This window comes from Monodon monoceros, unplaced genomic scaffold, assembly GCF_005190385.1.
Source record: "Monodon monoceros isolate NGI ecotype Baffin Bay Population unplaced genomic scaffold, NGI_Narwhal_1 Super_Scaffold_22, whole genome shotgun sequence".
NCBI classification, from domain to species: Eukaryota; Metazoa; Chordata; class Mammalia; order Artiodactyla; family Monodontidae; genus Monodon; species Monodon monoceros.
Window position 1 is genome coordinate 16,692,258 of NW_021703779.1, and position 27,419 is coordinate 16,719,676.

Genomic DNA, 27,419 nt, shown 5'->3' on the forward strand with positions numbered 1-27,419 from the left:
CAGAGTAAAAACAGAATACTGGGCTGGGAATCATATAAAGCTAGATTCTGGTTATTTTCACACAGGTACTACCCATCTGAATTTGGAGCAAGTTACTTGCCCTTTCTGTGCCCCAGTGCTTCACTTGGAAAGTATGTTTGACTTTGCTTACCTCACAAGGTTACTGTGAGCTACAGTCTGCCAGAGCACTGATTTGTCACTAACCATCCTGTCTGCCTATCCATCTTTTCTATACTGTGTGTCTATGAGAGAAAGTTCATAGGGTGGGAGAGAGAGTTCCAAAAAAACCTTTCTTCTAAGCCAGCCCTAAGAATTAACAAGCAAAAGGTCTCATTAGGCCAGTGTCCTTCCTAAAACAAACTGTTTCTTAGGTTGCCCATCAAAAACCTTTTAAGAGGCTTCCGCTTCCAATTAGGATGTAGAAGAATGTGAAAGGCCTTCAACTCCTTTGGTAACAATAAAAATCCAGACAATACAAAAATTATACTGAATGGAAGGAAGAACTTCCTTGATTAAATGAATTCTAGAGAAAAATGAACCTTTCAGAGGTGAGCAGAGAGCCGCGATAGTTTCCATATTTGGGTGCCTTGTCTAGGTACTAATGAATGGAAGAGAGAGCCTTTCATAGAGAAACTTCACAAGGACAAGGAGAAAACCAGCCAAGCTTTGAACAGTATTATGGGTTGATGGGACGGAATGGGATCTGGAAGGGTCCTCAGGCAAACACAGATCACTTAGTATAATAATTCTCTTGCCTCACACTCACCCCCTGAATTTTGCCAAGGAAACCACAGTGAAGGAAAGGCTCAAAAGTAGAAGGAGACAACACAAATTGTCACAGAACTCAGATTTGGGGCCCTGCGAAAACTGAATCTAAAGATTTCAGAAATATCAGCAAAAACCTCCTCTGCTCAAATATTGACAGGATCAAAAAGGCAGCAGAGGGGCAAGAGGTTGGGGTTTGGGCTAATCACAAGTAAACTAAGTCTAACTAAAAGGAGGGCCCAGGAGGATCTTCAAGACTGCAGAGGAGTAAGACGTGGAGATCACCTTCCTCCCCACAAATACTCAAACACATCGACATGTGGAACAATTCCTACAGAACACCTACTGAACGCTGGCAGAAGACCTCAGACCTCCCAAAAGGCAAGAAACTCCCCACATACCTGGGTAGGGCAAAAGAAAAACGAATAAACAGAGACAGAAGAATAGGGCCGGTACCTGCACCAGTGGGAGGGAGCTGTGAAGGAGGAAAAGTTTCCACACACTAGGAAGTCCCCTCGCGGGCGGAGACTGTGGGTGGCGGAGGGGGGGAGCTTCGGTGCCGCGGAGGACTGCACAGCAACAGGGGTGCGGAGGGCAAATCGGGGAGATTCCAGCACAGAGGATCGGTGCCGACCAGCACTCACCAGCCTGAGAGGCTTGTCTGCTCATCCGCTGGGGCGGGCGGGGTCTGGGAGCTGAGGCTCGGGCTTCGGTCGGAGTGCCGGGAGAGGACTGGGGTTGGCGGCGTGAACACAGCCTGCAGGGGGTTAGTGCGCCACGGCTGGCCGGGAGGGAGTCCGGGAAAAAGTCTGGAGCTGCCGAAGAGCCAAGAGACTTTTTCTTGCCTTTGTTTCCTGGTGCGTGAGGAGAGGGGATTCAGAGCGCCGCTTAAAGGAGCTCTAGAGACGGGCGCGAGCCACGGCTGCCAGCACGGACCCCAGAGACGGGCTTGAGACGCTAAGGCTGCTGCTGCCGCCACCAAGAAGCCTGTGTGCGAGCACAGGTCACTGTCCATACCTCCCCTCCCGGGAGCCTGTGCAGCCCACCACTGCCAGGGTCCCGGGGTCCAGGGACAACTTCCCCGGGAGAACGCACGGCGCGCCTCAGGCTGGTGCAACGTCACGCCGGCCTCTGCCGCCGCAGGCTCGCCCCGCGCTCCGTGCCCCTCCCTCCCCCCAGCCTGAGCGAGCCAGAGCCTCCGAATCCACTGCTGCTTTAACCCCGTCCTGTCTGAGCGAAGAACAGACGCCCTCAGGCGACCTACACGCAGAGGCGGGTCCAAATCCAAAGCTGAAACCCCGGGAGCTGTGCGAACAAAGACAAAGGGAAATCTCTCCCACCAGCAGACTCAGGAGCAGCGGATTAAAGCTCCACAATCAACTTGATGTACCCTGCATCTGTGGAATACCTGAATAGACAACGAGTCATCCCAAACTGAGGAGGTGGACTTTGGGAACAACGATATATACATATTTTTCCCTTCTTCTCTTTTTGTGAGTGTGTATGTGTATGATTCTGTGTGTGATTTTGTCTGTATAGCTTTGCTTTTACCATCTGTCCTAGGGTTCTTTTTTTCACTTAAAATTTTTTTTCTTAATAATTATTTTAATAACTTTAATTTATTTTATTTTATCTTCTTCTTTCTTCCTTTTTTTTCTCCCTTTAATTCTGAGCCGTGTGGAGGACAGGCTCTTGGTGCTCCAGACAAGTGTCAGGGCTGTGCCACTGAGGTGGGAGAGCCGAGTTCAGGATACTGGTCCACAAGAGACCTCCCAGCTCCATGTAATATCAAACGGTGAAAATCTCCCAGAGATTTCCATCTAAACACCAAGACCCAGCTTCACACAACGACCAGCAAGCTACAGTGCTGGACACCCTATGCCAAACAACTAGCAAGACAGGAACACAACCCCATCCATTAGCAGAGAGGCTGCCTAAAATCATAATAAGGCCACAGACACACCAAAACACACCACCAGATGTGGACCTGCCCAGCAGAAAGACAAGATCCAGCCTCATCCACCAGAACACAGGCACTAGTCCCCTCCACCAGGAAGCCTACACAACCCACTGAACCAACCTTAGCCACTGGGGACAGTCACCAAAAACAATGGGAACTATGAACCTGCAGACTGCGAAAAGGAGACCCCAAACGCAGCAGTGAAGCAAAATGAGAAGACAGAGAAACACACAGCAGATGAAGGAGCAATGCAAAAATCCACCAGACCTAACAAATGAAGAGGAAATAGGCAGTCTACCTGAAAAAGAAATCAGAATAATGAGTGTAAAGATGATCCAAAATCTTGGAAACAGAATGGAGAAAATACAAGAAACGTTTAACAAGGATCTAGAAGAACGAAAAAGCAAACAAACAGTGATGAACAACACAATAAATGAAATTAAAAATTCTCTAGAAGGGATCAATAGTAGAATAACTGAGGCAGAAGAACAGATAAGTGACCTGGAAGATAAAATAGTGGAAATAACTACTGCAGAGCAGAATAAAGAAAAAAGAATGAAAAGAATTGAGGACAGTCTCAGAGACTTCTGGGACAACATTAAACGCACCAACATTCGAATTATAGGGGTCCGAGAAGAATAAGAGAAAAAGAAAGGGACTGAGAAAATATTTGAAGAGATTATAGTTGAAAACTTCCCTAATATGGGAAAGGAAATTGTTAATCAAGTCCAGGAAGCACAGAGTCCCATAGAAGATAAATCCAAGGAGAAACATGCCAAGACACATATTAATCAAACTATCAAAAATTAAATACAAAGAAAAAATATTAAAAGCAGCAAGGGAAAATCAACAAGTAACACATAAGGGAATCCCCGTAAGATTAACAGCTGATCTTTCAGCAGAAACTCTGCAAGCCAGAAAGGAGTGGCAGGACATATTTAAAGTGATGAAGGAGAAAAACCTGCAACCAAGATTACTCTACCCAGCAAGGATCTCATTCAGATTTGACGGAGAAATTAAAACCTTTACAGACAAGCAAAAGCTGAGAGAGTTCAGCACCACCAAACCACCTTTACAACAAATGCTAAAGGATCTTCTCTAGGCAAGAAACACAAGAGAAGGAAAAGACCTACAACAACAAACCCAAAACAATTAAGAAAATGGGAATAGGAACATACATACCAATAATTACTGTAAATGTAAATGGATTAAATGCTCCAACCAAAAGACATAGATTGGCTGAATGGATACAAAAACAAGACCCATATTTATGCTGTCTACAAGAGACCCACTTCAAACCCCAAAGTTAGCAGAAGTAAAGAAATCATAAAGATCAGATCAGAAATAAATGAAAAACAAATGAAGGAAATGATAGCAAAGATTAATAAAACTAAAAGCTGGTTCTTTGAGACGATAAACAAAATTGATAAACCATTAGCCAGACTTATCAAAAAAAAGGGAGAAGACTCAAATCAATAGAATTAGAAATGAAAAAGGAGAAGTAACAACTGACACTGTAGAAATACAAAGGATCATGAGAGATTACTACAAGCAGCTATACGCCAATAAAATGGACAACCTGGAAGAAATGGACAAATTCTTAGAAATGCGCAACGTTCCAACACTGAAGCAGGAATAAACAGAAAATATGAACAGGCCAATCACAAGCACTGAAATTGAAACTGTGATTAAAAATCTTCCAACAAACAAAAGCCCAGGACCCGACGGCTTCACAGGCGAATTCTATGAAACATTTAGAGAAGAGCTAACACCTATCCTTCTCAAACTCTTTTAAAATACAGCAGAGGGAGGAACACTCCCAAACTCATTCCACCAGGCCACCATCACTCTGATACCAAAACCAGACAAAGATGTCACAAAGAAAGAAAACTACAGGCCAATATGACTGATGAACATAGATGCAAAAATCCTCAACAAAATACTAGCAAACAGAATCCAACAGCACATTAAAAGGATCATACACTATGATCAAGTGGGGTTTATCCCAGGAATGCAAGGATTCTTCAACATATGCAAATCAAACAACGTGATACACCATATTAACAAATTGAAGGAGAAAAACCATATGATCATCTCAATAGATGCAGAGAAAGCTTTTGACAAAATTCAGCACCCATTTATGATAAAAACCCTTCAGAAAGTAGGCACAGAGGGAACTTTCCTCAACATAATAAAGCCCATATATGACAAACCCACAGCAAACATCATCCTCAACGGTGAAAAACTGAAACCATTTCCACTAAGATCAGGAACAAGACAAGGTTACCCACTCTCACCAGTGTTATTCAACATAGTTTTGCAAGTTTTAGCCACAGCAATCAGAGAAGAAAAAGAAATAAAAGGAGTTCAAATTGGAAAAGAAGAAGTAAAGCTGTCACTGTTTGCAGATGACACGATACTACACATAGAGAATCCTAAAAATGCTACCAGAAAACTACTAGAGCTAATCAATGAATTTGGTAAAGTAGCAGGATACAAAATTAATGCACAGAAATCTCTGGCATTCCTACACACTAATGATGAAAAATCTGAAAGTGAGATTAAGAAAACACTCCCATTTACCACTGCAACAAAAAGAATAAAGTATCTAGGAATAAACTTACCTAAGGAGACAAAAGACCTGTATGCAGAAAATTATGACACTGATGAAAGAAATTAAAGATGATACAAATAGATGGAGAGATATACCATGTTCTTGGATTGGAAGAATCAACACTGTGAAAATGACTCTACTACCCAAAGCAATCTACAGATTCAATGCAATCCCTGTCAAACTACCAATGGCATTTTTCACAGAACTAGAACAAAAAAAATTCACAATTTGTATGGAAACACAAAAGACGCCGAATAGCCAAAGCAATCTTGAGAAAGAAAAACAGAGCTGGAGGAATCTGGCTCCCTGACTTCAGACTATACTACAGAGCTACAGTAATGAAGACAGCATGATACTGGCACAGAAACAGAAATATACATCAATGGAACAGGATAGAAAGCCCAGAGATAAACCCACGCACATATGGTCACCTTATCTTTGATAAAGGAGGCAAGAATATACAAAGGAGAAAAGACAGCCTCTTCAATAAGTGGTGCTGGGAAAACTGGACAGCTACATGTAAAAGAATGAAATTAGAACACTCCCTAACACCATGCACAGAAGTAAACTCAAAATGGATTAAAGACCTAACTGTAAGGCCAGACACCATCAAACTCTTAGAGGAAAACATAGGCAGAACACTATGACATAAATCACAGCAAGATCCTTTTGACCCACCTCCTAGAGAAATGGAAATAAAAACAAAAATAAACAAATGGGCCCTAATGAAACTTGAAAGCTTTTACACAGCAAAGGAAACCATAAACAAGACCAAAAGACAACCCTCAGAATGGGAGAAAATATTTGCAAATGAAGCAACTGACAAAGGATTAATCTCCAAAATTTACAAGCAGCTCATGGAGCTCAATATCAAAAAAACAACCCAATCCAAAACTGGGCAGAAGACCTAAATAGACATTTCTCCAAAGAAGATATACAGCTTGCCTACAGACACATGAAAGAATGCTCAACATCATTAATCATTAGAGAAATGCAAATCAAAACAACAATGAGATATCCTCTCACACTGGTCAGAATGGCCATCATCAAAAAAATCTACAAACAATAAATGCTGGAGAGGGTGTGGAGAAAAGGGAACCCTCTTGCACTGTTGGTGGGAATGTAAATTGATACAGCCACTATGGAGACCAGTATGGAGGTTCCTTAAGAAACTAAAAATAGAACTACCATACGACCCAGCAATCCCACTACTGGGCATATACCCTGAGAAAAGCATAATTCAAAAAGAGTCATGTACCACAATGTTCACTGCAGCTCTATTTACAATAGTCAGGACATGGAAGCAACCTAAGTGTCCATCGACAGATGAATGGATAAAGAAGATGTGGCACATATATACAATGGAATATTACTCAGCCATAAAAAGAAACGAAACTGGGTTATTTGTAGTGAGGTGGATGGACCTAGAGTCTGTCCTACAGAGTGAAGTAAGTCAGAAAGAGAAAAACAAATACCGTATGCTAACACATATATATGGAACCTAAGGAAAAAAATGGTCATGAAGAACTTAGGGGCAAGACGGGAATAAAGACGCAGACCTACTAGAGAATGGACTTGAGCATATGGGGAGAGGGAAGGGTAAGCTGGGACAAAGTGAGAGAGTGGCATGGACATATATACGCTACCAAACGTAAAATAGCTAGCTAGTGGGAAGCAGCCGCATAGCACAGGGAGGTCAGCTTGGTGCTTTGTGACCACCTAGAGGGGTGGGATAGGGAGGGTGGGAGGGAGGGAGGCACAAGAGGGAAGAGATATGAGGACATATGATATATGTATAACTGATTCACTTTGTTATAAAGCAGAAACTAACACACCATTGTAAAGCAATTATACTCCAATAAAGATGTTTAAAAAAAAGAAAAAGGAGGATCCATTCCCAACCCAGCTATCCTTTAGGAGAAATATGAAAAAAATCAGTCATACATGCTCATTGCCATACCTAAGAAAGGGCTCAGATATTCAGGATAACAAACAAAACAAATTGAAATTATACTTCAGTCTCCACTGTTCTTGTAGATAAAATGTCCAGAATACAGTAAAATTTTGAGATATGCATAGAGGCAAGAAAATGTGGCCCACGATCAACATAAAACAAGCAGAAGAACCAGATTCAGAAATGACTATTACTGAATTTAGCAGACAAGAACTTTAAAACTATTGTAAATATACTGTTTCTATAAATATAATGTATGTGTATGTGTATTTTGTAAGAGAAATGGAAACTCTCAAAAAACAAATGAAAAGAAGTCCTAGAACTGAAAAATTCAAAAATACAAAAAAAAAATCACTGAGTGGGCATAACATCAGATTTGGACACTACAAAAGAAAGGATCAGTGAACTGAAATACAGGACAATCGAAATTATCCAAATGGGGCTGGATGGTGAGGCAAAGTGACTAAGAAAGGGCAAAAGAGAACTTCTGGAGATAAACCATTCTATATCTTGATTGTGGTGGTTTAACTTGGGTATATCTATTTGGCCAAAGTCATAAAATCGCGCACTTCAAATGGGTGCATTTTATTGTGTGCATTAATAAGTTATACCTTAATAAAGTTGACTTAAAAATACATAGAAGGGCTTCCCTGGTGGCACAGTGGTTGAGAGTCCACATGCCAACACAGGGGACACGGGTTCGAATACTGGGCTGGGAAGATCCCACATGCCGCGGAGCAACTAAGCCTGCGTGCCACAACTACTGAGTCTGAGCTCTAGGGCCCATGAGCCACAACTACTGAAGCCCGTGTGCCTAGAGCCTGTGTTCCACAACAAGAGAAACCACTGCAATGAGAAGCCCACAAAGTCTGCGCACTGCAGAGAAGAGTGCCCCCCCCACTCGCTGCAATTAGAGAAAGCAAAGACGCAGCAACGAAGACCCAGTGCAGCCAAAAATAAATAAATAAAATAACTTTATATAAAAAATACATAGAAACTGAGTAGTGTTTCTGAAAGTTGTGTCCTGCAGGCCAATCACTGGTCTGTTTGCCCTGAGATACACTCGTCTTTACCCTGCTCTGCTCTCCATCACAGGGGTGCTGACTCCTCTAAGCTGCTTCCCAGGCTCCCAAGTCAGCTGATTACCAGCAATGAGCAGCCAGTAGGAGGCACTGGTGGACGAGTAGCTGAAGGAGGGGAGGAAGCCGGGGCACTTTCTCCCTCTTCTTGTGTTCTGTATGGTGGTTTTAGCAACCAGCTGCATCTCTTCTTTACACCTAGCTCCCAACATGCTGACTCACAATAGTTCCAGGTGATCCTGGCCCCTGGGTTCTGGTAAAATCACCTCTCTCCTGTGTCCCTCCAGCCAAGGGACAGATGGTAGCTGCTTCCTGCTGATGCTGATTTCTGAGCCACCTCAGTTCCCTGTTTGCCTTCACAGCTCTTCCATCACTTGTGTAACCAGTTTCCTGTATTATATTTCCTCTATTTTAAATACTTAGAGTAGTTTCTGTTTCCTGATTGGATATTGACAGATACACACTTGCTGCAAGAAAGCAGATGCCCTACTCCAGCCAGACGCCTCATATTTACATAAGGAGAAGGAACGGTTAGAGGCAATCTGTGTTTTAGTGTGAGCAATGCCCAGAGCCAGAGAAACATATGAACCAGAAGGGTTGCTTTCATGCCCTACAAATAGGACCTAGTTATGTATCAGGGCAGAACCACTATTAAATCATCCCACCCTTGCTCCCACCATCCCAACCTTTCTCAGTTTCCTGGGACCACAAAATGGTATCTGTGAAGATTACTCTCCATAGTGTGGGCTGGCAGGCCCTGATGTGGAGCTGGGCATTTCTCAGGCTGGCTTTCCCATTCTCACAAAGGCAACAGGAGCCAAAGAGTGTTCCTGCCCGAACTTTGGTTCTGCTCTCTGATACGCTCCCAGGGATCTCCACACAGATGGAGCCAGTTAAACTCTATTCCTTATTTGCAAGTTGTAGTAGAGACTAGGATGTGTTCACTGAACCCCATCTACTTTTTTCCCCCCTGGGCACTCAGCCAGAGCACATTTCCCAACTTCCCTTGCAGGTAGGTTGGGCCGTGAGACTGGATTTTGGTCAGTGAAATGTGCTAAGGAGTAACAAACATCACTTCCTGACCAGACTCATACAAATCTCCCTGGTACAGTCAAAAAGTGGAAACAACCCAAATGTCCATCAACTGATGAACGAATAAATAAAATGTGGTCCATCGGGACAATGGAATATTAGTCAGCCATAAAAAGGAAGAAGTACTGACACATGCTACAACGTGGATGAACCTTGAAAACATTTTGCTAAGTGAAAGAAGCCAGTCACAAAAGATCACATATTATATGATTCCATTTATATGAAGTGTCCAAAATAGGCAAATTCAGAGGCAGAAAATAGATGAGTGGTTTCCTAGGGCTAGGGAGTGAGGTGGGGGAATAGGGAGCAACTGCTAATGGATTGCCAAAATAGATTAGGGGCTTTTTAGGGCTGGGGAGAGAGGTTAGTGGAAAATGGGGGGGAGGGGTGGCTGGTAATAGGTTCACGGTTTTGGGGGCAGGGATGATGGAAATGCTCTAAAATTGATTACTGTGATGCTTATACAACTTTGAGAATATATTAAAAAGCACTGACTTGTACACTTTAAATGGGTGAATTGTATGGTATGTGAATTATATCTCAACAAAGCTGTTACAAAACACACAAAACATCCCTGGCAATTCATCACGCTCTCTCTTGTCGTTTGTCTGAAAGGAGATCTCAGGAACTAAGAGAGGGAAGAACGTGAAGATGCAAAGAGACTAGATTATCAAGCCATCACCTCAAGAAGAGACTGCCCAACGAGGATACACCCACCTTGGAATGCTGCATAAGTGGGAAAAAAAACAACTTTATGTTAAGTCGCTGAAACTGTGACGCCATTTGTTATAGCAGTTACCCTACCCTGACTAATACCAAGTCAACAACACTAAGAAGGCACGGGTTTCCTCAGTGAGAAAGATCAACTCCCCACTGACTCTGCATCGAAACTTGCTTGACAGACACCTGGGATCCCCCACTACGAAGACTTCCATCACCACTGACCCTGACCTAGAGTATGCAGCCCTACAGTTTTCTGAATTCCCTGCTTTGGGCCCTGCCTTACTTCAATGGTTATCTTTGAATGGTGGTATTACCAGTAATTGTGTTTTTATATTTATCTGTATACACTGAATATGTATGATTTAGTTGTCTTTGTTTTTACGCATACAGAGAAAAAATACAGTAGATCTGCTTTCTACTACCAAACCCTTAACTGTAGCACCCAGGTACTCATTATATGGATCTCCTCCAACTATATGCCACAGCTGTGATCATTTAGCCATTTATTCTTTCATCCACTCAATAAAACTTACTGAGCACCTACTATGTGGTATGGGGTAGACAATGGCCTAGTATACCATGGCCCCTGCTCCCCTCTGGCTTACAATCTAGGGGGAGGGAATGGTAAATATTAAACATGTAAACACAGATAAGTGAGGGCTACGAAGGAAAAGAGCAAGTGCTGTGAGAATGAATAATAGCATCGTTTTTAGATGTGGTATTCTTTGCAATATCGACCTCTCTCAGAAAGGGACATTTAAACTAAACCTTGAAGTGCCATTTGGGACAACGTGGATAGACCTAGAGGGTGTTATGATAAGTAAAATAAGTCAGAGAAAGACAAATACTGTATGATTTCACTTGTATGTGGAATCTAAGAAAACAAATCAACAAACATAACCAAATAGATAGAGACTCACAGATACAGAGAACAAACAGGTGGTTTCCAGCGGGGAGGGGATGAGTGAAATAGGTGAGGGAGATTAAGAGGTACAAACTTCCAGTTCCAAAATAAACGAGTCATGGGGATGAAATGTACAGCATGGGGAAGAGTCAATAACTCTGTAATATCTTTGTACGGTGACAGATGGTAACTAGATTTATCATGCTGACCATTTTGTAACATAGAGAAATATTGAATCACTATGTTGTGCACCTGAAATAACAGTGTTGTAGGGTCAGTTATACGTCAATTTAAAAAACATGTAGACACTGGGTGGAAACGCATCAAAATGCTAATGGAGGTTATCTCTGGGGGCTGGGGATTATGGGTGATCGCTATTCTTTATGCTTTTATGCATTTCTAGTTGTCTGCAATACACATGTATTGCCTGTAAAATTAGAAAGAAGACAATAAATGTAAAAAATAAATAAAAGGTAAAGGTCAATAAGCAAACAAACAAGACGCTGAAGAATACACAGACTCAGTTAGGTAACAATGAGCATTCCAGACCGAGGAAACAGCTTGTGCAAACACGCACAGGGGAGAACAGGGTGCTGCTCTTAAGAGCGGAAGGCAGGTGAGGATGGCTCTAGGGCAGTGAACTAGGAGGTGCAGGACGGGAGGCAAGGCAGGGCCAGGCCTCCCCGTCAAGGGACTTCTACCCAGCAGAACTGAGAAGTCAGTCACTAAGTTCCACGTGTTACTCCAAATGGCTTTCCAGATCCTAGCTCTTCCCAAGAAGCCTTCCCCAAATACCATCACTGAAGATGACACAACACTGGGGGCTGGGATTCTCTGCTGGGAAACAGAAGGGAAATTAACATTTATCCAGCATCTCCTATGTCCCAGGAACTGTGATAAGTTTTTTTTTTACTTATGATATTCTTATTTAATTCTTAAAACCATCTCATTAATTCCCATTAACCTCATTTCTTCCACAGTGGTTCAGTCCATGGTTTGGTGGGCTGTAAACAGCAGAATCGTTTTGAAATATTTCTCAAACCACTCCAAAGTTAAATGCTCTCTAGACAACCAACTCCTAGTCAGCTAAAAGCTATGGGCAACATATATACAATGGAATAATACTCAGCCAAAACAAAGAAAACAGAAACAGACTCAGATTTCGAAAACAAAATGCAGGGGGAGGGATAAATTAGGAGTTTGCGATTAACACACACACACTACTATATATAAAATAGATAACCAACAGGGACCTACTGTATAGGACAGGGAATTCTACTCAATATTCTGTGATAACCTATATAAGAATCTGAAAAAGAATGAATATATGTATATGTATAACTGAATCACTTTGCTGTACACCTGAAACTAATACGACATCGTAAATCAACTATACTCCAATACCACTTTGAAAAAAGAGCTATGGGCAACTTTTTGGCTAAATTATGAGTAGTTTTTCTTATTTACTTTAAATAGCCATAATTTCTACAGACTAAGCCAGTAAGTCACCTCACATTTGCTATGTTGACTCCTCTGCAATCTTCCCCCACTCCAGGGGTTATGATGTGATGATCTGATATATGTATGCATTGTGAAATGATTACCACAAGTTAGTTAACACATCCATCATCTCACATGGTTACTTTTTTGTGTGGTGGGAACACTTAAGATCTACTCTCTTAGCAAATTTCAAGTATACAATACAGTATTACCAACTGTATAGTCACCATGCTGTACATTACTTTCCCAGAACTCATTCATCTTATAACTAAAGTTTGTACCCTTTGACCAACATCTCCCCATTGTTCCCTATCCACCAGCCCCTGGCAATCCCCATTCTACAATCTGGTTCTATAAGCTTGAAAATTTTAGATTCTGCATATAAATGAGATCATACAATATTTGTCTTCCTTTGTCTGGCTTATTTTACTTGGCATAATGTCCTCCAGGTACATCCATGTTTTTGCAAATAGCAGGATTTCCTTCTTTTTTACAGCTGAATAATATTTCATTGCATACACACACACACACACACACACACCACATTTTCTTTAGCCATCTGTTGACCGACACTTTGGTTGTCTCCATACCTTGGCTATTGTGAATAATGCTGCAATGAACAGGGGAGTGCAGATATCTCTTCGAGATACTGATTTCATTTCCTTTGGATATATACCCAGAAGTGGGGTTGCTGGACCATATGGTAGTTCTATTTTTAATTTTTTGAAAAACCTCCACACTGTTTTTCATAATGGCTGAACCAATTTACATTCCCACAACCAGTGTACAAGTGTTCCCCCTTTCTCCACACTCTCACCAACACTTACCTGTGAGTTCTTTACATATTTTGAATATGAACTGCTTATCAGATATCTGATTTGCAAATATTTTCTCCCACTCAGTAGGTTGCCTTTTCATTTTGTTGATGGTTCTTTTGCTGTACAGAAGCATTTGAATCTGATGTAGTCCCAACTGTTTATTTTGCTTTTATTGTTTATGCTGCTTTTGTTGCCTGTGCTTTTGATGTCACAGCCAAAAAAAATCAGTGTCGAGGACAATGTCAATGAGTTTTTCCCTATGTTTTCTTCTAGAAGTTTTATGGTTTAACATCTTAGATATAAACCTATAATCTATTTCAAGTTAATTTTTGCATATGGTATAAGACAGGATCCAATTTTATTCTTTTGCATGTGAATATCCAGTTTTGCCAACACCATTTATTGAAAAGACTATCTTTTCTCCCTTATGTGTTCCTGGTGCCCTGTCAAAGGTTAGTTGACTGTGTGTGTGTGGACTTATCTCTGGGCTCTCTATTCTTTCCACTGGTCTATGTGTCTGTATCATTTTGCCAGTATCATATCGTTTTGACTACTATAGCTTTGTAATACATATAGTTTGAAATCAGGAAGTATGATACAGCTTTGTTCTTCTTTCTCAAGACTGCTTTGGCTATTTGGGGGTCTTGTGAGGTTCTACACCAATTTTAGGATTTTTTTTCTATTTCTGTGGAAAATGCACAGAATTTTGATAGACATTCTGTAATCTTTTTATATCACACTAGGTAACCTCCCCATTTGAATTAAGAAGTAAAAGGAGGGGATAAATGAAGAAGGAACCGAACTTTTATTAACAGCCATCTAGCTGCCAGGGGCTGTGCAGGCCACCTGCATGTGGTGTATCTCATTTAATCCGCACCATAGGGATCTCCAACCTGGTTTACAGATGAGCAAACTCAGGCTTAAGGAGTTTAATTACCTTGTCAACATCATATTGCTGGTAAGTGATTCAAACATCAAAGCATATGCTCTTTTCACAACCAGAATGATTCCCTATAAAGCAGTGGTCTCACACAAGGCTGATTTTGTCCCTAGGGGACACCTGGCAACGTCTGTAGACACTTCTGGTTGTCACAACTTGGGGGTCGGGTTGCTACTGGCACCTAGGGTGGAAAGACTGGGAGGTTGCTAAACTTCCTACAATATATAAGATGGCCTCCCAAACAGAGAATTACGCAGCTCTAGTTGGCACTAGTGCAAAGTTGAAAAAGCTGTTATAAAGTAATCAACTCTGAATTTTACTAAACACTATTCTTTTTTTCTACAAATATTGTTTCTACTCAAACAAACCTTGTCTCATTCAAAATCATCACCTCAGAGGACCATTACTTATCCCAGCGATGTTTTCATGCTAACAGCACTTTTACCAACATTGCTTTATGAAATTTCTTCCTGTAAACTATCTTCCTTGGTGGCACATCTCTGTATTTTCCTAGTAGTTTTGATATGTGGAAATGGTCAAAAGTTTTCTCTTAAACTTGGTAAAAATACGGGTAACCAAGCTACACAGTAATAGTCACAGCCTCAGCCACAGCCAAACACCTGCTTCATGCCAGGATTACTCCCTGGAAAGCTTACTGCAAGGTAGATGTTAGTATCCCATTTTACGTATGAGGAAGGTATGGCTTCAGGAGATTTAGTGGCTTGACTATGGCCATAAGACTTAAGTATAGGAGCCGGAATTCAAACCCAAGTCTGTTTGCCTTCAAAGCCCACAGTAATGATACTGATTTCCTATCTACCGTGTTAGCTGACTCTTAAAGCAATCCTGAAAGGAAAAAATCCCCCCCAATGATACAATGATATTCTGAATAATGGCAGCATTGTCCAAGGCAGAGCACTGCAGCATGATTAATATGAAGAGAACAAGTTCACCTGTCTGTGTAAGTTCAAGTACGTAATGCATACACACGTGATTACATTTTGAAATCACACGTTAACTTGAGTCACCCCTAACGAGCTCTCTCCTTCTTTAGCACAAAGCCCTTCCACTGACACACAACTAAGTCAGTAAATGAAGGAAGGACAAAAGAAAGGGAACTGAAGCAGGAATTTGACAGAAAATGTAGATAACATAGGCTCAAAGAGGCCAGCGGGGAGGAAGGAGGACAGATAGAAGTGGTAAGTTCTTTGGATAAATATGTTTCAAAAGGAAAATATGTATTATTGGCCAGGCCACTGCTCAGAAGATAATAAGATCGTCCACTTCTCAAAAAAAAAAAAAAAAAAGCAACTGGTCTTTTGGTATAAAAAGTGTTTATTATGAAAGTGGATTCAATATTCAGCTACTGTCTGATGCTCTCAACATACATGAAAAAGTAGGACATACAACAGTATGGCCCTACAATTCCAAGAGGCCCATGGCGTATTTTAGTTGCCCATCGGGCAAACAAAATATAAGCTAAAGCTTTCTGGGAAGAGTTTCACTGATTATGCCATGATATGATTAAATTAGTGTATGTAGAGCACTGTGCTAAAATTGGGGAGCTCTGGTCCCAGAGCTCTTATTGACCAGCTATTTTATTTTGGGCCTTTGCCTTTCTTTCTTCCCCCTCTCTAAAATAAAGGATTTAGACTACATCAGGGGTCCCCAACCCCCAGGCCGTGGACCAATACTGGTCCTTGGCCTGGTAGGAACCGGGCCGCACAGCAGGAGGTGAGCGGTGGACGAGTGAGTGGAGCTTCATCTGCCGCTCCCCACCGCTCACATTACCGCCTGAACCGTCACCCTTCCCCACCGCCTCCCTGGTTCATTGAAAAACTGTCTTCCATGAAACCGGTCCCTGGTGCCAAAAAGGGTGGGGACCGCTGGACTACATGATTCCTTGTAAATTCACAGATTTTGTGCTTCTCCTCACTGCCAGGAAAACAATCACCACAAATACGTATCCTTCTTTTGCAACATGGTTTTAGGTAGCTGAAGGCAAATAAACTATAAAAGTAGGGCTATGTAAACCAGACAAAGTATCACATTATACTGCTTCTATGTGGAATCTAAAAAAATGATACAAATCAACTTATTTACAAAACACAAATAGACCCACAGACACAGAAAACAAATTTATGGTTCCCACAGGGAAAAGGTGGGGAGGGATAAATTAGGAGTTTGGGATTAACAGATACACAGTACTATATATAAAATAGATAAACAACAAGGACCTACTGAATAGCACAGGGAACTATACTCAATATTTTATAATAACCCATAATGGAAAAGAATCTGAAAAAGAATAGGTATATGGATATACATATATACATGTATATGTATATATATATATATACACATATATATGTGTGTGTATATATACATATATATGTAAAATCACTTTGCTGTACACCTGAAACTGACACAACATTGTAAACCAACTATACTTCAATTAAAAAAAATAGAAAAAAAGTAGGGTGATGTCATCATTTTCCTACTCTTTACAAACATGTAATAAAAAATGGCTATTTAGATAAATATATGGTGAGATCACACAGTGAATATAAACAAAAGAAACCAAAAAAAAAAAAAGGAGGCTGGTGGTTACTGCAGAGACAACAAGCTCTCACCGTCCCTCCACCTGAACAATGACCTGGCTGGGCACCCCAGAGGCCAAGGATGAGCTGACTGCTGTAGGTTCTGTAACAAGCCTGCAGACCCTTTGGTGTGGGCTGGATTCAGTAACTTTCATCTAATATTCCCCCCCACACACACGTTTCTAGGGCCCACAGAGTATCTTCCTCTCTCCATCACTCCCCTTAACTCACTTACAGAGAGACACATCATATTCCAATAAATGTGTCACACATTCAGTTTCCCTTCCATTGCTGAGTAATTCAATGAGTTCAATTTTGCCAGGGCCGGCAGTCTGGACCCAAAGATGCAGGGAGTAGAATATGAGTACACTCCTGCTTTGAGACAGGCGAGTTTTGTCGTTTTTAAACCCAGGACTTTGATTCTGTTATTCTTCTTCCAGGCCATGCCTCTGCCTGCTGCCTGGATCCCTGGTCAGGATCTTCTGGCTGCATTAGCATATCTAATAAAATCCTGTCTGTAAAAGTAACAGCAACTAAAAACTGTTCATAAAGGTTCCATGCCATTGGGAGGCAAGCAATTTAACAGCTCAGTGGAAACTTGAAGTAGCTTTGAATGGGCTTCTAAGGCAGTGAAAGGGAACCTATCAGGAAAAGATGCCAACTCAAGGCAGCTTTCCTAATACAGGGAGCCCTTGCCTAATACAGGAAGGGTCAAATCATTCATTACTGTCAACTTTTAGTAACACTGATGGCCATCATTTGTTCCACTTCCTAAGAGTTAATGGTCAACTGTAATGCAGGAAAATTCATTATTTGCCCATCACTATATTCCCCTTTACAGAAACACGGTACCTCCATAAACTTTCTCAAAACTGCATCTAATGTGAAATCCTACTGTGACTCTGACAGCTGGCCAAATTATACCTAAAGCAAAGATGTGAAATTCAGGATCAGATTCCATGTATAAATGAAGCAAATATTTCAATTCTACTGAAAATCCCTCGTTGGTTGGAGAAAATGAGGTTCTTGGCACTGAGGAGGCCAACTTCAATGTACGTATTTGTGGTGACTGTTCTCCTGGCAGTGAAGAGAAGGACTGTCTAATAGGGAGCCAGCAGACTAGAAGGAAAAGACCCATCATCAGAAAGGTGGCTAACTGGCAAGCAATCCCAGCCATTCTGCTTCCAAATGGGAAACATGTACCCTCTAGGAATCACTTCATCCTGCCACACCCGGTTCTCTTAGATACTGATTTTCCATTTCAAAATATGTTTTATTCTTTCATTACTTTGAGTGGATGGTAATCAGATAATTTCGTTCTGCTTGACAACCATTACCTCTGCTTGGTCTGGGAAAAGACTTGGTGATGAGCACTTTAAAAAGCCCTCTTAGTTTTAATTTAATGAACCATTTTTTAAAATAGCACTTAAAGTGTGCCAGGCATTCTTCCAGAAACTTCACCAGTGATAAGTCATTAATCCTTGTTAAGTCAAGGACCGACCAAGTATAATTTAAGTATAAATAAAAGCAGAACCCACTACTCTGGGGGAAGAGAGTTACAAAACTTTTTTTTTTTTCAGGCTTAAGGAAGATGCCCTTCCCAATGTTCCCTGCCTTGAGATGCTGAGTTTAAAGACTGCTGGGGAGAGAGAAGGCACATTTTCATAGAGACCATGAACCCCTCCAACAAAAAGAATCCAAATCCTGACTACCACTATTTGCCGGTATCTAGTACAGCAGGACACAAGCACGTGCTACGTACCCAACAGAAATGTGTCCGTATGCGTGCAAAAATCATGCACAAGAATGCTCACAGCAGGACTGTTCTTAGTATCCCCAAACTGGAAACAACCTAAAGGTCTATCAGCAGTAAAATGGATAAATCACTTGTGGCATATCCACACAATGAAATATTCCACAGCAAGGAGAAGGAATGAACTAGTGACACATCCAACAGCATGGACGAATCTCAGAAACACAATGCTGAGTCAAGGAAGCCAGACACAAAACAGTACGTACTGTGTGATTCCATTTATACGAAGTTGAAGGACAGGAAAAACTCATCTATGGAGACAGAGGTTACAATATATGAATAACGGCTGCCTATGGAGGGGTGGGGACTACCTGCAGAGGGGCACAAAGGTACTTTCTGGGGGGGGGTTGGAAATGTTGTATATTTTGATAGGGGTGTTGTTTACATGTGTAGATCTATTAAAACTCATCAATTTGTATAAAGATCTACGCATTTCACTGTCTGTGCATTTTACATACTTCAATATAAAAGAGAGATGTAGCCTCATATGCATTACAAGAAACCCGAAGCCATGGGCTTCTGCGTTGCTGCTGTCGGGCAGGTGCTGCCAGTGGCAGGTCCACAATCTATAGCTTAACCCAGCTGCTGAAGCAAAGAAAAGCCTCTGAGAAATCAGACCCAAAAGTCCTCTAACTTGGGTTACCATCGACCCTCACTATATTCACTCCCTGAGGAAGATGTTGGCCATGGAAGGTTGATAAGAAGGTGCCGGAACTCTTTGGTTCTCAAGCCATGTTTGAATATCCTCCCAGAGTTTTTTGCCATGTGATTCAAATATGACCAATTCCTAGCCCCAGCAGAGGACAGGCCCAGTGGGAAGTGTATTTGGGCGTGGTTCTCACCATGTTCACCTAATGCCACTCCTCCTCCTGTATCTTACTGGGGAGGAAGAGTGACTGTAGGACTAAGATATTTAGGCAGCTCAGATTTTGTGAAATTGGATGTGTCAGACTCCTAGTTATCCTCCAAATCCATAGTAGCCGAGTTTGAACGGGCACATGGCCACCCAGCTAGCGACTACATTTCCCAGCTTCCCTTACAGCTAGATAGGGATCATGTGACTATGTTCTCACCAATAGAATCTCAGTGGAAGTGGCATGTGCCAATTCTACTTGCTTTAAAGGAAATTGATTGCCCTGGGCTTCTACTCTTTACTCCTTTCATTAGGCTGGAACACAGAGTAGCAGTGACCTAGCTTCAACTAGAAGAGGACAACACTCCTGGGAATGAAAGAGCTACAAAATGGTCAGAAGCTAGGTCCCTGAACAACTCCTGGGGCAGTACTACGCCACTAGCCTGGCCCACTCACCTCTAGACTGCTATGTAAAAGAGAAATTTCAATCTGATTTAAATCACTGCATTTGGGGGCTCTTTACTACAGCATCTTAGCTGACACCCCTAGCAATAAGCTTTTGAGGTTCATGGTCTCCAGGCAGGAATTTCCAAGTCTCACATCCTCTACCTGGCCCAGTAATTTGTACTCCAAAGTTCAGATTACACTAGTACATAAAGACAGCACCCTCTTTCCCCATCATACAACGTTAATGCTGTTGTTAAACCTGCCCCCACCCACCCAGCCTACAAGACACTCTCAGCTCCTGAACACAAGGTCCTTTCAAGACACGGTCCCACCCTCCACACTCTGCTCACTGCAGACATTTACTTCACCTACTTCACCTCATGTTCTGGATGTTCCCAGAAGGCAAAATGCACATGAAGAACCATCTGCTCACACTTCTGGCCGAGTGGAACGGCCTTTTCACCACTCCCATCCCACACTCTGTCCCGCCCATGAGGCAATTTTTTACTAAATCATAAAAACCCAGCCCCAGGGCTTCCCTGGTGGCATAGTGGTTAAGAGTCCTCCTGCCTATGCAGGGGACACGGGTTCGATCCCTGGCCCGGGAAGATCCCACATGCCGCGGAGCAACTAAGCCCGTGCGCCACAACTACTGAGCCTGCGCGCCTAGAGCCCGCAAGCCGCAACTACTGAAGCCCGTGCGCCCAGAGCCTGTGCTCTGCAACAGGAGAAGCCACCGCAATGAGAAGCCCATGCACCGCAATGAAGAGTGGCTCCCGTTCACCACAACGAGAGAAGGCCCACACACAGCAACGAAGAGCCAGTACAGCCAAAAATTTTAAAAACCAAATAAATTAATTAATTAAAAAACAAACAAACCCAGCCCCACCCAGGTGTCTGCTCCTCTGGTGAGATGGGGGTGGGAGACGCCCTCCTCAGCTCCTTGCCTGGGTGGGCAAGTCAGGCTCTAGGGCCAACAGAAATCCTCGTTTGAGGGTCCCACCGAGTTCCCCGGTCAGAGTGCGGCAGCTGAGCAGAGCGGCTGCTTGGGACTACTGCTCGGGCGCTGCAGAAAGCCTTCCTGGAATCTGACATGTTATCACTTTGGGACTGTTAGCCAGCTGCTCCTGACGTGGCCACATGAAGGCTCAGACTGTCCTAGTCTCTGAACTGAAGAGAACCAACACTGTTAGCATATCTCTCATCACCACGAATGCAAGGTATTTCAATGAAGAGTATCAGGAGGACATCTACAAATCCCAGACCGCCATGTGCAAGCTCTGAGGAATGCTGGAATAACCCAATGTATGTGGGTGACCACCGGAGACAGCTGAGACAGAGCTACAAAAGGGCAGTGGCTGACACCCAACTCATAGCCCATGTTCTCCAGCCGTGTGGCTGACAGGGTCTTGGTGCTTCGGCCGGCTGTCAGGCCTGAGCTTCTGAGGTGGGAGAGCCGAATTCAGGACACTGGTCCACCAGAGACCTCCCGGCCCCATGTAATATCAATCGGCAAGAGCTCTCACAAATTCCTCCGTCTCAACCCTAAGACCCAGCTCCACTCAATGACCAGGGAGCTACAGTGCTGGACACCCCATGCCAAACAACTAGCAAGACAGGAACACAACCCCACTGATTAGCAGAGAGGCTGCCTAAAATCATAGTAAGTTCAGAGACACCCCAAAACACACCACCGGACGTGGTCCTACCCACCAGAAAGACAAGATCCAACCTCATCCACCAGAACACAGGCACCAGTCCCCTCCACCAGGAAGCCTACACAACCCACTGAAACAACCTTACACACTGGGGGCAGACACCAAAAACAACGGGAACTACGAACCTGGAGCCTGCAAAAAGGAGACCCCAAACACAGTAAGTTAAGCAAAACGAGAAGACAGAGAAGCACACAGCAGATGAAGGAGCAATGCAAAAATCCACCAGACCTAACAAATGAAGAGGAAATAGGCAGTCTACCTGAAAAAGAATTCAGAATAATGACCGTAAAGATGATCCAGAATCTTGGAAATAGAATGGAGAAAATACAAGAAACGTTTAACAAGGACCTAGAAGAACTAAAGAGCAAACAAACAGTGATGAACAACACAATAAATGAAATTAAAAATTCTCTAGAAGGGATCAACAGCAGAATAACTGAGGCAGAAGAACGGATAAGTGACCTGGAAGATGAAATAGTGGAAATAACTACTGCAGAGCAAAATAAAGAGAAAAGAATGAAAAGAATTGACGACAGTCTCAGAGACCTCTGGGACAACATGAAACTCACCAACATTCGAATTACAGGGGTCCCAGAAGAAGAAAAGAAAAAGAAACGGTCTGAGAAAATATTTGAAGAGATTATAGTTGAAAACTTCCCTAATATGGGAAAGGAAACAGTCAATCAAGTCCAGGAAGCACAGAGTCCCATACAGGATAAATCCAAGGAGAAACACGCCAAGACACATTAATCAACTATCAAAAATTAAATACAGGACTTCCCTGGTGGTGCAGTGGTTAAGAATCTGCCTGCCAATGCAGGGGACACGGGTTCGAGCCCTGGTCCGGGAAGATCCCACATGCCGCAGAGCAACTAACCCCCGTGGGCCACAACTACTGAGCCTGTGCTCTAGACCCTGCCAGCCACAACTACTGAGCCAGTGTGCTGCAACTACTGAAGGCCGCGTAGAGCCCGTGCTCCACAAGAGAAGCCACAACAATGAGAAGCCCGTGCACAGCAACAAAGTGTAGCCCCCACTTGGCACAACTAGAGAAACCCTGCACGCAGCAATGAAGACCCAACGCAGTCAAAAATAAATTTTAAATAATAATAATTAAATAAAAAGAAAAAATATTAAGAGCAGCAAGGGAAAAGCAACAAATAACATACAAGGGAATCCCCATAATGTTAACAGCTGATCTTTCAACAGAAACTCTGCAAGCCAGAAGGGAGTGGCAGAACATTCTTAAAGTGATGAAAGGGAAAAAACTACAACCAAGATAACTCTACCCAGCAAGGATCTCATTCAGATTTGACAGAGAAATTAAAACCTTTACAGACAAGCAAAAGTTTAGAGAATTCATCACCACTAAACCAGCTTTACAACAAATGCTAAAGGAAGTTCTCTAGGCAGGAAACACAACAGAAGGAAAAGACCTACAATAACAAACCCAAAACAATTAAGAAAATGGTCATAGGAACATATCGACAATTACCTTAAAAGTAAATGGATTAAAATGCTCTAACCAAAAGACACGGACTGGTTGAATGGATACAAAAACAAGACCCGTATATATGCTGTCTACAAGAGACCCACTTCAGACCTCGGGACACATACAGACTGAAAGTGAGGGGATGGAAAAAGATATTCCATTCAAATGGAAATCAAAAGAAAGCTGGAGTAGCAATTCTCATATCAGACAAAACAGACTTTAAAGACTATTACAAGAGACAAAGAAGGACACTACATAATGATCAAGGGATCAATCCAAGAAGAAGATATAACAATTGTAAATACTGATGCACCCAACATAGGAGCACCTCAATACATAAGGCAAATGCTAACAGCCATAAAAGTGGAAATCAACAGGAACACAGTAATAGTAGGGGACTCTAACACCCCACTTTCACCAATGGACAGATCATCCAAAATGAAAATAAGTAAGGAAACACAAGCTTTAACTGATACATTAAACAAGATGGACTTAATTGATATTTATAGGACATTCCATCCAAAAACAGCAGAATACGCTTTCTTCTCAACTACTCACGGAACATTCTCCAGGACAGACCATATCCTGGGTCACAAATCAAGCCTTGGTAAATTTAAGAAAACTGAAATCATATCAAGTATCTTTTCCAACCACAACGCTATAAGACTAGATATCAATTACAGGAAGAAAAGTGTAAAAAACACAAACATATGGAGGCTAAAAAATACGCTACTAAATGAACAAGAGATCACTGAAGAAATCAAAGAGGAAATCAAAAAATGCCTAGAAACAAATGACAATGAAAACACGATGACCCCAACCTATGGGAGGCAGCAAAAGCACTTCTAAGAGGCAAGTTTACAGCAATACAGTCCTACCTTAAGAAACAAGAAACATCTCAAATAAACAAGTAACCTTACACCTAAAGAAATCAGAGAAAGAAGAAGAAAAGAAACCCAAAGTTAGCAGAAGGAAAGAAATCATAAAGATCAGATCAGAAATAAATGAAAAACAAATGAAGGAAACAATAGCAAAGATCAATAAAATTAAAAGCTGGTTCTTTGAGAAGATAAACAAAATTGATAAACCATTAGCCAGACTCATCAAGAAAAAAAGGGAGAAGACTCAAATCAACAGAACTAGAAATGAAAAAGGAGAAGTAACAACTGACACTGCAGAAATACAAAGGATCATGAGAGATTACTACAAGCAACTATATGCCAATAAAATGGACTACCTGGAATAAACGGACAAACTCTTAGAAAAGCACAACCTTCTGAGACTGAACCAGGAAGAATCAGAAAATACGAACAGACCAATCAGAAGCATTGAAATTGAAACTGTGATTAAAAACCTTCCAACAAACAAAACCCCAGGACCCGATGGCTTCACAGGCGAATTCTAGGAAACATTTAGAGAAGAGCTAACACCTATCCTTCTCAAACTCTTCCAAAATATAGCAGAGGGAGGAACACTGGCAAACTCATTCTATGAGGCCACCATCACCCTCATACCAAAGCCAGACAATGATGTCACAAAAAATGAAAACTACACGCCAATATCACTGATGAACATAGATGCAAATATCCTCAACAAAATACTAGCGAAGAGAATCCAACAGCACATTAAAAGGATCAAACACCACGATCAAGTGGGTTTTATCCCAGGAATGCAAGGATTCTTCAATAAACGCAAATCCATCAACGTGATAAACCATGTTAACAAACTGGAGGAGAAAAACCATATGATCACCTCAATAGATGCAGAAAAAGCTTTAGACAAAATTCAACACCCACATATGATAAAACCCTCCAGAAAGTAGGCATAGAGGGAACATACCTCAACATAATAAAGGCCATATATGACAAACCCACAGCCAACATCGTTCTCAATGGTGAAAAACTGAAACCATTTCCACTGAGATCAGGAACAAGACAAGTTGCCCACTCTCACCACTATTATTCAGCATAGTTTTGGAAGTTTTGGCCAAAGCAATCGGAGAAGAAAAAGAAATAAAAGGAATCCAAATTGGAAAAGAAGAAGTAAAACTGTCACTGTTTGCAGATGACATGATACGATACACAGAGAATCCTAAAGATGCTACCAGAAAACTACTACAGCTAATCAATGAATTTGGTAAAGTAGCAGGATACAAAATTAATGCACAGAAATCTCTTGCATTCTATACACTAATGATGAAAAATCTGAAAGAGAAATTAAGGAAACACTCCCATTTACCATTGCAAAAAATAAAATACCTAGGAATAAACCTACCTAAGGAGACAAAAGACCTGTAGGGAGAAAATTATAACACACTGATGAAAGAAATTAAAGATGATACAAACAGATGGAGAGATTATACCATGTTCTTGGATTGGAATTACCAACATTGTGAAAATGACTTTACTACCCAAAGCAATCTACAGATTCAATGCAATCCCTATCTAACTACCAATGGCATTTTTCACAGAACTAGAACAAAAAATTTCACAATTTGTATGGAAACACAAAAGACCCCGAATAGCCAAAGCAATCTTGAGAAGGAAAAATGGAGCTGGAGGAATCAGGCTCCTGGACTTCAGACTATACTACAAAGCTACAGTAATCAAGACAGTATTATACTGGCACAAAAACAGAAATACAGATCCATGGAACAGGACAGAAAGCCCAGAGATAAACCCCCACACACACGGTCACCTTATCTTTGACAAAGGAGGCAAGAATATACAAAGGAGAAAAGACAGCCTCTTAAATAAGTGGTGTTGGGAAAACTGGACAGCTACATGTAAAAGAATGAAATTAGAACACTTACTAACACCATCCACAAAAATAAACTCAAAATGGATTAAAGGCCTAAATGTAAGACCGGACACTATAAAACTCTTAGAGGAAAACATAGGCAGAACACTCTATGACATAAATCACAGCAAGATCCTTTTTGACCCACCTCCTAGAGAAAGGGAAATAAAAACAAAAATAAACACATGGGACCTAATGAAACTTCAAAGCTTTCTGCACAGCAAAGGAAACCATAAACAAGACGAAAAGACAACCCTCAGAATGGGAGAAAATATTTGCAAATGAAGCAACTGACAAAGGATTAATCTCCAAAATTTACAAGCAGCTCATGCAGCTCAATATCAAAAGAACAAACCACCCAATCCCAAAATGGGCAGAAGACCTAAAGAGACATTTCTTCAGAGAAGATACACAGATTGACAACAAACACATGAAAGGATGTTCAACATCACTAATCATTAGAGAAATGCAAATCAAAACTACAATGAGGTACCACCTCACACGGGTCAGAATGGCCATCATCAAAAAATCTACAAACAATAAATGCTGGAGAGCGTGTGGAGAAAAGGGAACACTCTTGCACTGTTGGTGGGATGTAAACTGATACAGCCACTATGGAGAACAGTATGAAGGTTCATTAGAAAGCTAAAAATAGAACTACCATATGACCCTGCAATCCCACTACTGGGCCTATACCCTGAGAAAACCATAATTCAAAAAGAGTCATGTACCACTATGTTCGTTGCAGCACTATTTACAATAGCCAGGACATGGAAGCAACCTAAGTGTCCATCAACAGATGAATGGAGAAAGAAGATGTGGCACATATATACAATGGAATATTACTCAGCCATAAAAAGGAACGAAATTGAGTTATTTGTAGTGAGGTGGATGGACCTAGAGTCTGTCATACAGAGTGAAGTAAGTCAGAAAGAGGAAAAACAAATACCATATGCTAACACACATATATGGAATCTAAAAAAAATGGTTCTGAAGAACCTAGGAGCAGGGCACGAATAAAGACGCAGACGTGGAGACTGGACTTGAGGACACGGGGAGGGGGAAGGGTAAGCTGGGACAAGGTGAGAGAGTGGCATGGACTTATATACACTACCAAATGTAGAATGCATGGCTGGTGGGAAGCAGCTGCATAGCACAGGGAGATCAGCTAGGTGCTTTGTGACCACCTAGAGGGATGGGATAGGGAGGGTGGGAGGGAGACGCAAGAGGGAGGGGATATGGGGGGATATGTGTGTAACTATGGCTGATTCACTTTGTTATACAGCAGAAGCTAACGCACCACTGTAGAGCAATTATACTCCAATAAAGATGTTGGGAAAAAAAAACC

At 41.8% G+C, this 27,419-nt stretch overlaps 1 protein-coding gene across 1 annotated transcript in view; it reads right to left on the reverse strand.

Moving 5' to 3' along the window:
* The window catches only part of MAP3K15 (mitogen-activated protein kinase kinase kinase 15), a 143,103-nt gene that overhangs the window by 58,626 nt on the left and 57,058 nt on the right, over window positions 1-27,419 (reverse strand).